The 14,198-nt window shown below is 46.2% G+C and overlaps 1 protein-coding gene across 4 annotated transcripts in view; it reads right to left on the reverse strand.

Moving 5' to 3' along the window:
- Nucleotides 1-14,198, reverse strand: part of TUBB8 (tubulin beta 8 class VIII) — a 29,901-nt gene extending 15,703 nt beyond the window's left edge. The window contains exons 1-2 of one of the 4 annotated variants that reach the window (XM_063607222.1): nt 13,862-14,198; nt 11,386-11,670 (exon numbers count right to left, since the gene is read on the reverse strand). The gene's annotated coding sequence lies outside the window, so the exon portion shown is untranslated. Of the gene's footprint in view, nt 1-4,276; nt 4,395-11,385 lie in introns of all 4 variants that reach the window. The other 3 variants (XM_063607223.1, XM_063607221.1, XM_055092340.2) reach the window with 3 other exon arrangements.

The raw sequence follows: 14,198 nt of genomic DNA on the forward strand, positions 1-14,198 counted from the left end.
ATGTTATAATATTCTGTGTTTTTCCATGTGCTATTACTAGTTGAGTTCTGTACCTTCAGATGACTTCTTATTGCTCACTCACTTTTTTTCTTTCAGGCTAAGAACTCCCTTTAGCATTTCTTGTAGGACAGGTCTGGTGTTCATGAAATACCTCAGTTTTTGTTTGTCAGAAAAAGTTCTCATTTCTCTGTCAAGTTTAAAGGACTTTTTGCCAAATACATTATTCTAAAGTAAAAGTCTTTTTTTTCTTCAGCTTTTCTAATATGTCATGCCACTCTCTCAGCCTGTAAATTTTCCCCTGAAAAGTCTGCTGTCAGATGTATTGGAGTTCCACTGAATGTTATTTGTGTCTCTTCTCTTGCTGCTTTTAGAATCATTTCTTTATCCTTAACCTTTGGGAGTTCAGTTAAGTGCCTTGAGGTGGTCTTCTTTGGGTTAAATCTGCTTGATGTTCTGTAACTTTCTTGTACTTGAATGTTGATATCGAATGTTGGGGAATTGTTTAATATTATCTAATATTATTTCTTTAAATACATGTTTAATTTTTTTTTTTTTTTTTGACGGAGTCTCACTCTGTAGCCCAGGCTGGAGTGCAATGGTGCAATCTCGGTTCACTGCAAGCTCCGCCTCCTGGGTTCACGCCATTCTCCTGCCTCAGCCTCCCAAGGAGCTGGGACTACAGGCACCCACCACCGCGCCCAGCTAATTTCTTTTTGTATTTTTAGTAGAGATGGGGTTTCACCATGTTAGCCAGGATGGTCTTGATCTCCTGACCTTGTGATCCACCTGCCTTGGCCTCCCAAAGTGCTGGGATTACAGGCGTGAGCCACTGCACTGGGCCAATAAATGTTTAACTCTTATCTCTTTTTCTACCACCTCTTTAAGGCCAATAACTCTTAGATTCCTATTTTGAGGCTATTTTTTAGATTCCGTAGGCATGCTTTATTTTTTATTCTTTTTTGTCTCCTCTGACTTTGTCTTTTCAAATAGTCTGACTTCAAGTTCACTAAATCTATCTTCTCCTTGATCAATTTTTTTAAGTAACTCTGATGCATTCTTCAGTATGATAATTGCATTTTAACTTCAGAATTTCTGCTTTATTCTTTTTATTTAAATCTTATCTTTAAATTTATCTGATAGAATTTTGAATTCCTTCTCTTTGAAGTACCTCAACCAGCTATTTTGGATTTCCTGTATGAAAGGTCACATATCTCTATTTTTCCAGGATTTGCCCCTGGTGCCTTATTCAGCTTGTTTGGTGAGGTTATGTTTTCCTGGATGGCCTTGATACTTATAGATGTTCATCTATATCTGGGCATTGAAGAGGTCAGTATTTATTGTAGTCTTCACAGTCTGGGCTTGTTGGTGCCCATTATTTTTGGGAACACTCTCCAGGTGTTCAAAGAGACTTAGGTCCCAAGCCCAATACACAGTAGCAAACACGTAGAGGTACTGCTTTGGTGGCCTTGGATTAACATCAAGAAAAATTCTCTTGATTTTTCAAGTACAGATTCTTGTTCTCCTCCCTTTCTTTCTCTGAAACCAGCAGTCTCTCTTTCTCTGCTGAGGCATGTGGAGCTGGAGTTGGGGTAACATAAGCACCCCCGAGGCCACCACCACTGAGACTGTGCTGGTTCACATTTGAAGTAGCCATAGAACTTGGTCTCACCCAAGGCCCACTGTAACCACAACTTGGCTACCATATAAGTTTATTCAAAGCCCTAGCCCTAGCCCTAGCCCTAACCCTAACCCCAAACCCTAACCCTAGTCCTAGCCTTAGCCTTAACCCTTACCCTAACCCTAACTCCCAACCCCAACCCTTAACCATGACCCCTAACCACTGACCCCAACTCTAACCCTGAACCCTAACCCTTAACCCCTAACCCTAACTCTAAAACCCTAACCCCAACCCCAACACTAACCCCTAACCCTAACCCTCACCCTCACCCTCACCCTTAACCCTAACACTAACCATCTAACCCTTCTCCATAACCTAAACCTAACCATTACCCCAACCCTAAATCAAACTCTAACCAAACCCTAACACACTAGGCACACAAGAACAGAGGTGTGCATATTCATTCTGTCATACTTATGTTTGCACTTCCTCTCACACATACACATCAACACACTCACATATGCATACCCCTATACATACTAAAATGTCATCTGATTTGTGACCCAAAGAACTCTCAACTAAGAAATAAATGAAAAGTTGCTTACACTGACTAATACTGAAGGAAGTGCCAATTAAAAGAATATTAAAATATCTTTGCCTGCCTGTGTGCAGGCTGGGCGTGGTGGCTCCTGCCTATAATCGCAGCACTTTGGGAGGCAGAAGTGAGTGGATCACTTGAGGCCAGAAGCTTGAGACCAGCCTGGTCAACATGAGGAAACCCCCATCTCCACTAAAAAAAAAAAAAAAAATTGTTGGGCATGTTGGCACGCACCTGTGTTCCCAGCTACTTGGAAGGCTGAGGCCTAAAAATCATTTGAACCCAGGAGTTGGAGGTTGCTATAAGCCAAGACTGTGCCACTGCACTCCACCCTGGGCAACAGAGCGAGAACCTGTCTCGAGAAAAGGACTGATATTTACTGTTGACAAAGGCTACAGGCACTCTCTTGCTAACCCTAAACCCTGACTTTCACCCAGACCTCATCATACTCTTCCCCGCAATTCCTCAGGTATGTTTTCTTTCTGCTAATTTTTTTCCCCTAAACTTCTAACACTTAATACGCTAAATAGTAAACCAACCCATACCCAATCCCATCTGCAATTTAATACTAAACCACACTAGGACTTGACATCACAAGAACAGAAAGGTACAGATCAATGTCTAGTATAATTATTCAATTAATAATGCTCAAGAGGCTGGGTGCGGTGGCTCACACCTGAAATCCCAGCACTTTGGGAGGCCAAGGCAGACAGATCACCTGAGGTCAGGAGTTTGAGACTAGTCTTGCCAACATGGTGAAACCCTGTCTCTACTAAAAATATAAAAATTAGCCAGGTGTGGCAGCGGGAGCCTGTAATCCTAGCTACTCAGGTGGCTGAGGCAGGAGAATTGCTTGAACCTGGGAGCCAGAGGTTGCAGTGAGCCGAGATCGCGCCACTGCACTCCAGCATGGGCGACAAGAGTCAGACTCTGTCTCAAAAAAATTAAAAATAATAATAATAATAATGCCCAAGAAAATAATTGTAATTTCATACTAGCACGTATGTTGAGGATTGCACAACATGATCACTACATCCTTTTCTCAGAAAATCAAGCTGGTTTGGCATACTAAAGCCATCACTGCAAAGGAACATCAAATAAACAGAATAAAGAAGAAACCCACATGCTAATTTCAATAGATGCAGGAAGTACTTTAAACAAAGTCAACACCATTTCATCATAAAAACACCCAACAAACCAGGGATAGGAGTTTTCTAAACACCACAATCGGACTTTAGCACCATCTCCATTGTCAGGGCCCACTGCTTTACTCCTAAGATCAGGACCAAGGCACCAATGCTCATTTTCATCACTGTATTCAACACTGTACGGGAAGTTCCATCCACAACAAATAGGAGAGAAAAAGAAGTAAAGAGAACTTATATGTGTTTAGGAAGCAGTAAAAATGGCTACTCACAGATCACAGGAGCTATCTTATGTACAGAAATATCATGACAAACCCCCAAAATATTATTAAAACTAGTAAACTACAACACAAAATGTCAATACACAGTAATCTGCTGTATTTCCAGACACTAGCAACAAACAACATGAGAATGTAATTATGAAAACCATTCCAGGCTGGGGGTGGTGGCCCACACCTGTAATACCAGCACTTTGAGATGCTGAGGTGGGAAGATCTTTTGAACCCAGGAGTTTCAGGCCAGTCCGGCCAACACAGGAAAACACTCTCTCTACAAATAACTTAAAAATTAGCTAGGTGTGACGGTGCATATCTGTAGTCCTAGTTACTCGCGTGACAGAGGAAGGAAGATTGCTTGAGCCCAGGAGGTTTAGGCTGCAATAAGCCACGTTCGCACCACTGCACTCCAACCTGGCCAACAGGGCAAAACCATGCCTTCAAAAAGAAAGAAAAAGAAATTACATTTTTAAAAATCAACAGGCTGGACATGGTAGCTGACACCTGTAATCCCAATGCTTTGGGAGGCCAAGAGAGGAGTATCACTTGAGAACAGGAGTTTGAGGCCAACTTGGGCAGGACAGCAAGACCCTACCTGTATAAAAAAATCAAAAAATTAGCCAGATGTGGTGGTGCATACCTGTAGCCCCAGCTACTTGGGAGGCTGAGGCGGGAGGATCACTTGAGCCCAGGAGACAGAGGTTGCAGTGAGCCACGATTGTGCCACAGTACTCCAGCCTGGGAGACAGAGTGAGATCCTGTCTCAAAAAAATAAAAATAAAGCAATTGCTCATAGAAATATGGGTTTATTTCTGAACTCAAAATTCAGTTCCATTGATCTATTCAATTGATTATACCAGAATCATGTTGATTTTATTACTGTCGCTTTATAGTAGGATGTGAAATTTGGAAATGTGAGCCTCTGAGTTTTGTTTTGTTTTTTTTTTTGACACTATTTTGGCTATTCTGCATCCCTTGATATTTCGTATAAATGACAGGATCAGCCTGTTGATTTCTGCCAAAAGGACATTGGGATTGTAACAGGAATCACAAAGAATCTGTAGATGGCTTTGTGTAGTACTGCCACCTTAAGAATTATTAAGTCTTCCAATTCGTGAATATGAGGTGTCTTTAAATTTATGTAAGCTTTCTTGAATTTACTTCAGCAATGTTTTGAAATTTTCCATGTACAAGTTATTTTGTTGTTGTTTTTTGTTTTTTCCAGAGAGGGGGTCTCACTCTGTCACCCAGGGTGGAGTGCAGTGGCGAGATCTTGGCTCACTGCAACCCCTGCCTCCTGGGTTCAAGCAATTCTCCTGCCTCAGCCTCCCAAGTAGCTAGGATTACATGCGCATGCCACGATGCCTGGCTAATGTTTTGTATTTTTAGTACAGACGGGGTTTCACCGTGTTAGCCAGGATGGTATCGATCTCCTGACCTCGTGGATCCACCTGCCTTGGACTCCAAAAGTGCTGGGATTACAGGCGTGAGCCACCATGCCCAGCCTCATGTACAAGTCTTGTACCTTGGTTAAATTTATTCCAAATAATACTATTACTGTTGATTGTTTTTTGAGAGAGTCTCACACTATCACGCAGGCTGGAATGCAGTGCCACAATCCTAGCTCTTCAGCATGAATCTCCTGGGCTCAAAAGATCCTCCCACCTCAGCCTCTAGAGTAACTGGAACTACATATGCGTGCAAGTACAACCAGTTAACTTTTTAATATTTATGTAGGGACGGTGTCTGGCTATGGTGCCCGGCTTTCATTCTAAAATTTTTAAAAATTCTGAAATTTTAGCCATGAATCAGGCATAAATACTGTGATAGTTAATTTTAGGTGTCAACTTTACCAGATTAAGGAATACACGGAGAGCTGTTAAAGCACTATGTGTGGGTATGTCTGTGAATGTTTTCAGAAGAGATATCATACTGGTATAACATATCACGGCATATCGTAATACTGATATGACACACACAAGACTGCTGTGACACCCATAAGACTGATGTGAAGCCCACAAGATTCATGACACTCCTAAGACTCATATGACACCCATAATACTGATATGACACCTGTAAGGCTGATATGACACTCATAAGACTGATGGGACACCTGCAATACTGATATGATGCACACAATACAGATATGACACCCAAAATACTGATATGACACCCACAATACTGCTACGACACCCCTAAGACTCACGTGACACCCTCAATACTGATATTGCAGCCGCAATACTGATACAGCATCCAGACTCTCACCGGGGTGCTTGGTACACAGCTTCCACTGACCTGAATTTGGACTGGGTTTGGCCTCTATAGTGAAGTTTGATGTCGTCTCTGCTTTACTGACATGGTATTACTGTGGTTGTTTTCAATTTACTTTACAGTAATTTCATACTTCTAGGAATCTTGCAATAGCAGTGTAAAGTGTAACTTATCCCTTCTCTTAGATTCCTCAGCAGTTACAGCAACTCCACACAAAACACTCCAGTGTATTTTACCAAAACAAAGCCTCCCAGCTAACCACCACGTAACTCCCAAATCAGGAAATACAAGGTCTCTACCTGAAAATCCAATCCAGGGACCCATTTCACTTCACTGCCTGCCCCAACTGGGAGAAAAGGTCTCTTTCCATTTGGATTGGGTTTTCCTTTTTCTGGAATGTTCCTGAGCTGTCCCTCAGTTTCACAACTTTGGCAGATAACTCCAAGCTGGGTCTACCCCGTGTTTCCTCCTGAGCAGATGCAGACCCTGCGTTCCCAGAGGAAACACCTCAGCCCAATGCTTGCTCTCTTCAGTGCAACCCACCAGAAAGAGCACAATCCACCTACCTGCAACTGGTGATCTCAACTTTATAATGGCAAAATTCCCATTTTCAAAGCGAACGTTCATCATGTCACTCTGATTTAACTTTTACAATGGGTTCCTACTGGCCTTAGAACAAGGACCACAGGACTGACCATGACCTCCACACACTGTGTGCTCCTGCATGCTGCCCTTTCCAAGGCATTCAACCCCAGTGGCCTGCAGTCTTGTATGCTCTCTCTTACGGGGACACAGCAGCCTCCTGGGTGTCTCGAGTATTTAATGCATGTTCCCTCAAACCATTCACCCAATGTCCACCCTTAGCAAATTGTCTAAGACACTGTCCAGCAAAATCCCTAAAGTCACAGCAGGTGTGGTATCTAACAGTAGTAAAGTTAATAATGTGGTTTTTCTAAAAACAAAATGTAATTATTTCTTAGATAATCTCTAAGAATCACCCGCAATTTGTAGATCAAGGAAATAATAGTTTAATGGAACCAAAGTCCATGTATGAGATAATTAGGAAAGAAAAACGAAATCTCAGTGTTGAACGAAAGGCAAATGGCGTAACTAATTACTGAAATTTAATAAGAACACACTGGGCCGGGCATGGTGGCTCATGCTTGTAATCCCAGCACTTTGTGGGGATCTGAGGCCAGCCTGGGCAACATGGCAAAACCTCATCTCTACAAAAAAAATACAAAAATTAGCTGAGCACGGTTGTATACACCTGTAGTCCCAGCTACTCGGGAGGCTGAAGCGGGAGGATGGCTCGAGCCCGGGAGGATGCAGTGAGCCGAGATGGTGCCAGAGGACTCCAGCCTGGGCAATCGGGCCAGACTCTAAAAACACTCTCCTCCTGACTCTTCAGGGAGCCAGACAGAATTCTCTCTCTTCTGCTGCCTCCTTTGTGTTTGAATATAAAACACAAAAACGAAAGCTTTGTGAAATAAATTTAACCAAGCTAAACAAAACACCTAAATAAAAGCTTTGTCTGGGAAACTTGCTCATCCTCATGTCAATTTCTATTACTGGAGAGCCAAGAAACTCTGGTCAGTAACAATACCACTGACAGCTGGTTCCTGCAAAAGGTGTTGCGTTAGACAGGAATTATTTTAAAATAATTAAAGCTTGTCATTGGGTCATAAGAAATTGTTTAATATAACAATTCCCTCAATTGAAAACAAGATAAACTAATAAGTATATTTTGTTGTTGTTGTTGTTTTGTTTTGGTTTGTTTTTTTATTATTATACTTTAAGTTTTAGGGTACATGTGCACAATGTGCAGGTTAGTTACATATGTATACATGTGCCATGCTGGTGTGCTGCACCCATTAACTCGTCATTGAGCATTAGGTATATCTCCTAATGCTATCCCTCCCCCCCTGCCCCCACCCCACAACAGTCCCCAGATATTTTTTAAAATATTATTGATGGAAACAAACAGCAGAAATACATAGAATTAAGAATTCTGTTAAAAACTAGAAAGAGATAAATTAGAAGTCAAATAAGAGAAACTTATTGGCTAGGCACAGTGGCTCCTGCCTGTAATCACAGTACTTTGGGAGGCCGAGGCGGGCGGATCAGCTGAGGTCAGGAGTTTGAGAACTGCATGGCCAACATGGCGAAACCCAGTCTCTACTAAAAATACAATAATCAGCCGGGCATGGTGGCGCAGACCTGTAATCCCAGCTACTCAAGAGGCTGAGGACGAATTGCTTGAACACAGGAGGTGGAGGCTGCAGTCAGCCGAGATCTCCACTGCGCCACTACCCTCCAGAATGGGAGACAGAGCAAAACCCCGTCTCAAAAAATAAAAAATAAAGAAAAGGAGAAACATATTGAATCAAACTGGAAACAGAGAGAAAATGGGTGATTTCCTAATAAAAATACACAACAAAATGGACTCTAAAATAAGGAAAATTTAAATACACCGATTAGCATAGAAAAGCTTGGAGTGACCCTTAGAGATCCCCATTAAAAAAGGACCCCAGGGGCAGGGCGTGGTGGCTCATGCCTGTAATCCCAACACTTTGGGAGGACAAGGCGGGCAGATCACTTGAGGTAAGGAGTTTGAGACCAGCCTTGCCAGCATGGTGAAACCCCACCTCTACTAAAAACACACAAAAAATTACCCAGGCATCATGGCGCACACTTGTAGTCCCAGCTACTTGGGAGGCTGAGACAGGAGAATCGCTTGAGTCCAGGAAAGGGAGGTTGCAGCGAGCGGAGATCGGGCCACTACACCCTAGCCTGGGCAACTGAGTGAGACTACATCTCAAAAAAAAAGAAAAAGAAAAAAGAAAAATACCGCAGGGCTGGGCGCAGTAGCTCACACCTGTAATCCCCAGCACTTTGGGGAGGCTGAGGTGAGGGATCACCTGAGGTCAGGAGTTCGAGACAAGCCTGACCAATATGGTGAAACCCCATCTCTACTAAAAATACAAAATTAGCCGCATGCCTGTAATCCCAGCTACTTGGGAGGCTGAGACAGGAGAATCATGTGAACCCAGGAGTCAGAGGTGGCAGTGAGCCGAGATCTCACCATTGCACTCCAGCCTGAGAAAAAAAAGTGAAAATCTTGTCTCAAAAAAAAAGTGGGGAGACCTTAGGCTGGGTGCAGTGGCTCACGCCTGTAATCCCAGCACTTTGGGAGGCTGACGTGTAAGGATCACTTGAGCCCAGGAGTTAAAGACAAACCTGAGGGACGTAAAGATCCTGCTTAAATTAGCAGTGCATGGTGGCTGGTGCCTATAGTCCAAGCTACTTGGGAGGCTGAGGCAGGAGGATTGCTGGAGCCCAGGAGGTCGAGGCTGCATTAAGCCATGATCACACCACTGCACTCCAGCCTGGGTGATAGAGCAAGACCTTCTCTCTTAAAAAAAAAAAAAATCAATCAATAAAAATGTAAAGGCTGGGTACAGTGGCTCACACCTATAATCCCAATAATTTGGGAGGCAGAGGCAGGTGGATCACTTGAGGTCAGGAGTTAGAGATAAGCCTGACCAAAATGGTGAAACCCCATCTCTATTAAAAATACAAAATTAGCCAGGCATTCTGGTGCACACCTGTATTCCCAGCTCAGGAGGCTGAGGTAGGAGAATTGCTTGAACCCAGGAGGCAGAGGTTGCAGTGAGCCAAGATCGGGACATTGCACTTTAGCCTGGGCAACAGGAGCTAAACTCTGTCTCAAAAAACAAACAAAAAAAATTTTTTTAATTAAAAAAAAAAAAAAGCAGCCAGGCGTGGTGGCTCAGGCTGCCTGCAATCCCAGCACTATGGGAGGCCGAGGTGGGTGGATCACTTGAGGTCAGGAGTTCGAGACCAGCCTGGCCAACATGGTGAAACCCCACCTCTATTAAAAATACAAAATTAGCCTGGCGTGGTGATGCAGGCCTGGAATCCCAGCTACTCAGGAGGCTGATGCAGGAGAAGTGCTTGAACCCAGGAGGCGGAGGTTGCAGTGAGCTGAGATCGCGCCACTGCAGTCCAGCCTGGGCGACAAAGTGAGACTCCATGTCAAAAAAAGAAAAGAGGCTTGGCTCAGTGGCTCACGCATGTAATCCCAACACTTTGAGAGGCCAAGGCGGGTGGCCACGAGGTCAGAAGTTCAAGACCAGCCTGGCCAAGATGGTGAAACCCCATCTCTACTAAAAATACAAAAAAATTAGCAGGGCATTGTGGCAGGCGCCTGTAATCCCAGTTCTTGGGGAGGCTGAGACAGAGCATTGCTTCAACCTGGGAGGTGGAGGTTACAGCGAGCTGAGCTCACGCCACTGCACTCCAGCCTGGGAGACAGAGCGACACTCCATCTCAAAAAAAAAAAACAAAAGCAAAAAGAAAAGATAAGAAAAGACACCGCAGGGCCATACGGGTTTACAGTTCAGTATTAAGTAACCTTAACGAAATCTGATTTTATTTAAAATGCTCAAGGCCAAGGGAAAAAAAAAAGATTAGTGACTTTCTTCAATTAATTTTATGGTATCATGTCAAAGCTTGATATAGTTAATACATTTCAACTAACTTAGGATGAGAATGTTTATAAAACAGACATCATTTTCTGTACCATTACAAATACACTGCAAATTAAACAGACTTTCTCAACAAAAGAAAAACTGTTGTTGACGAGTTCACTTCCATTAGACGCACACAATGGTGTTTTTGGTTTTGTTTTCATTTGTTTTTGTTTTTTGAGACAAGGCCTCGCTCTGTTGCCCAGGACTTGAGTGCAGTGGCGTGAGCATGATAACGTGCCTACTTTTCCATTTTCCTGTGTTGTTTCTACTATGTTAACAAACGAGCCTGAAAACACGGAGCACTGACCAGGCCAGGTGGCTCACGCCTGTAATCCCAGCACTTTGGGAGGCCGAGGTGGGTGGATCACCTGATGAGGTTGGGAGTTCAAGACCAGACTGACCAACATGGAGAAACCCCGTCTCTACTAAAAACACAAAATTAGCCGGGCGTGCTGGCGCATGCCTGTAATCCCAGCTACTCCAGAGGCTGAGGCAGGAGAATCGCTTGAACCCGGGAGGCGGAGGTTGCAGTGAGCCGAGATCGCGCCATTGCACTCCAACCTGGGAAACAAGAGCGAAAGTCCGTCTCAAACAAAACAAAACAAAACAAAACACAAAATGAGCACTGATCCGGAGGCGCCTGTTTCCTCGACCTCAGGCTGTGGCGCCTGCCAGTCCCCAACATCCCGACAGCCCGACGGGGTCTCCGCTTTCCTTCTCCTCTCCCGGTACCAGGGTCTCTCCCCAGAAACAAACTCTCATTCGTAACCGGCATCTTGGCCTTGCGCTGGGCGTGACCCGCCCAAGCCTCCATGAAGGGACGCTTGCACAAAGTGAAGCCCAGGTACAAACAGCCCGACGGGAAACGCGGCCGCGCTCGCTCCGCCGCACTCAGAGCGGGGGCAAGAAGCCTTTTCCTCACCTTTGCCTCGGCGGCCCCAGGTGTCCCGGAGCTGCAGCAGCGTCTCCTTATCCTCACAGCGGACGCGGCCCCAGGTGTCCCCAGGTGTCCCAAGCCCCGGCCCCTCCGGGGTGGGTGCTGAGGAGAGGAAGCTCCGTCCTCACAGTGGAAGCCCCAAGGACGCCGCCGTGTGGTTCCGACACGGTTCGCGCGCGCGCGCGGCCCTCCGGGTTTGGCAGGGCCGGGCGCCCCCTCGCGACAGCTCTGGGGAATCTCTGGAAATCGGCGTCTGATTTTTTCCAGGCCCTGATTTTGGAAATTTCAACTGAACTGGAGACCACCATCCCGTCCCTTGACCGGAACGCATGGAGACAGAAATCAAAGAAGATGGCCAGTTCACGCCTGTAATCCCAGCACTTTGGGAGGCCGAGTCGGGCGGAACACTCGAGGTCAGGAAATCGAGACCATTCTGGCCAACATGGTAAAACCCCATCTCTACTAAAAATACAAAAATTATCTGGGCGTGTTGGCACACGCCTGTAGTCCCAGCTACTCTGGAGGCTGAGGCAGGAGAATCCCTTGAACCTGGGAGGCGGAGGTTGCAGTGAGCAGAGATCGCGCCACTGCACTCCAGCCTGGCGACAGAGCGAGACTCAGTATCAAAAAAAAAGAAAAAGAAAAAGAAAAAGAAAAAAATAAATAAAAAGAAAGAAGGAAAAAAGAAGGAAGAAAGTAAGGGCAAGGAGAAGGGGAAGGGAGAAGGAAGTTAAGAAGAGACTCCAGGCTAGGTGCAGTGGCTCACGCCTGTAATCCCAGTACTGTGGGAGGCTGAGGTGTAAGGATCACTTGAGCCCAGGAGTTCAAGACAAACCTGAGCAACGTAAAGATCCTACTGTCTGTGCCAATTTTTTTTTTTTTTTTGAGACGGAGTTTCACTCTTATTGCCCAGGCTGGAGTGCAATGGCGCGATCTTGGCTCACTGCAACCTCCACCTCCAGGGTTCAAACAATTCTCCTGCCTCAGCCTCCCGAGTAGCTGGGATTACAGGCGCACGCCACCATGCATGGCTAATTTTTGTATTTTTAGTAGAGACAGGGTTTTGCCATGTTGACCAGGCTGGTCTCGAACTCCTGACCTCAGGTGATCCCCCCCCCCCCCCCACCAAGGCCTCCCAAAGTCATTCACACCTGGGATTACAGGCGTGAGCCACCGCGCCCAGCCAAATTTTTTTTTTTAAATTAGCTGTGCATGGTGGCTGGTGCCTATACTCCTAACTACTTGGGAGGCTGAGGCCGGAGGATTGCTGGAGCCCAGGAGACCGAGGCTGCAGTGAGCTGTGATCACACCACTGCACTCCAGCCTGGGTGACAGAGCAAGACCTTCTCTCTTAAAACAAAACAAAACAAACCGAAAAAAGGCTGGACGTGGTGGCTCACGCCTGTAACCCCACCACTTTGGGAGGCAGAGGTGGGTGGATCACCTGAGGTCAGGAGTTCGAGACCAGCCTGGCCCACATGAGGAAACCCCGTCCCTACTAAAAATACAAAAATTAGCCAGATGTGGTGGTGGGCGCCTGTAATCGTAGCTACTTCGGAGGCTGAGGCAGGAGAATTGCTTAAACCCGGGAGGCGGAGGTTGCAGTGAGCCAAGATCGCACCACTGCACTCCAGCCTGGGCGACAGAGCAAGACTCTGTCTCAAAAAAAAAAAAAAAAAAGACAAAAAGAAGATGGCCAGTAGACAAAACTCAATTTATTTTCTTTCTTTTCTTTTTACTCTTAAAAAGGGTCTCGCCCTGTCGCCCAGACTGGAGTGCAGTGCAGTGAGCATAATGTGCTACTTTTCCATTTTCCTGCGTTGTTTCCACTACGTTAACAAATAAGCCTTAAAACACCAAGCACTGGCCAGGCGAGATGGCTCATACCTGTAATCCCAACACTTTGGGAGGCTAAGGCGGGTGGATTTCCTGGGGTCAGGAGTTCGAGACCAGCCTGGCCAACATAGTGAAACCCGTCTCAACTAAAAATAGAAAAAATTAGCTGGGCGTGATGGCGGGTCCCTGTAATTCCAGCTACTCGGGAGGCTGAGGCGGGAGAATCGCTTGAACCCGGGAGGCGGAGGTTGCAGTGAGCCGAGATCGTGCCATTGCACTCCAGCCTGGGAAACCGAAGCGAAACTCCGTCTCAAAAAAAAAAAAAAAAAAAAAACAACAACAACAAAAACACGAGCACTGATCAGGGGGTGTCTGTTTCCTCGGCCTCAGGCTGTGGCCCCTGCCAGTCCCCAACCTCCCGACCGCCCAACGGCGTCTCCACGTTCCTCCTCCTCTCCGGGGACCAGGGTCTCTCCCCAGAAACAAAATCGCATCGGTAACCGGCATCTTGTCCTGAGCTAGGGGTGAGCCGCCCAAGCCTCCATGAAGGGACGCTCGTACAAAGTGAAGTCCGGGTACAAATGGCCAGACGGGAAATGCGCCGCGCTCGCTCCGCTGCACTCACAGCGGCGGCAGGAAGCCTTTTTCTCACTTTCTCCCCGGCGGCCCCAGGTGTCCCTGAGCGTCTCCCTGTCCTCACAGCGGACGCGGCCCCAGGTGTCCCCGGGTGTCCCAAAGCTCCGGCCCCTCGTGGGTGGGTGCTGAGAGGAAGCTCCGTCCTCACAGTGGACGCCCCAAGACGCCGCCGTGCGGTTCCGACACGGTTCGCGCGCGCAGCCCTCCGGGTTTGGCAGGGCCGGGCACCCCCTCGCGGCAGCTCTGGAGAATCTCTGAAAATCAGCGTCTGGATTTTTCCAGGCCGAGATTTTGGAAATTTCAACTAAACTGGAGACCACCATCCC

The sequence above is a fragment of the Pan paniscus genome, chromosome 8 (assembly GCF_029289425.2).
Source record: "Pan paniscus chromosome 8, NHGRI_mPanPan1-v2.0_pri, whole genome shotgun sequence".
Lineage (NCBI taxonomy): Eukaryota > Metazoa > Chordata > Mammalia > Primates > Hominidae > Pan > Pan paniscus.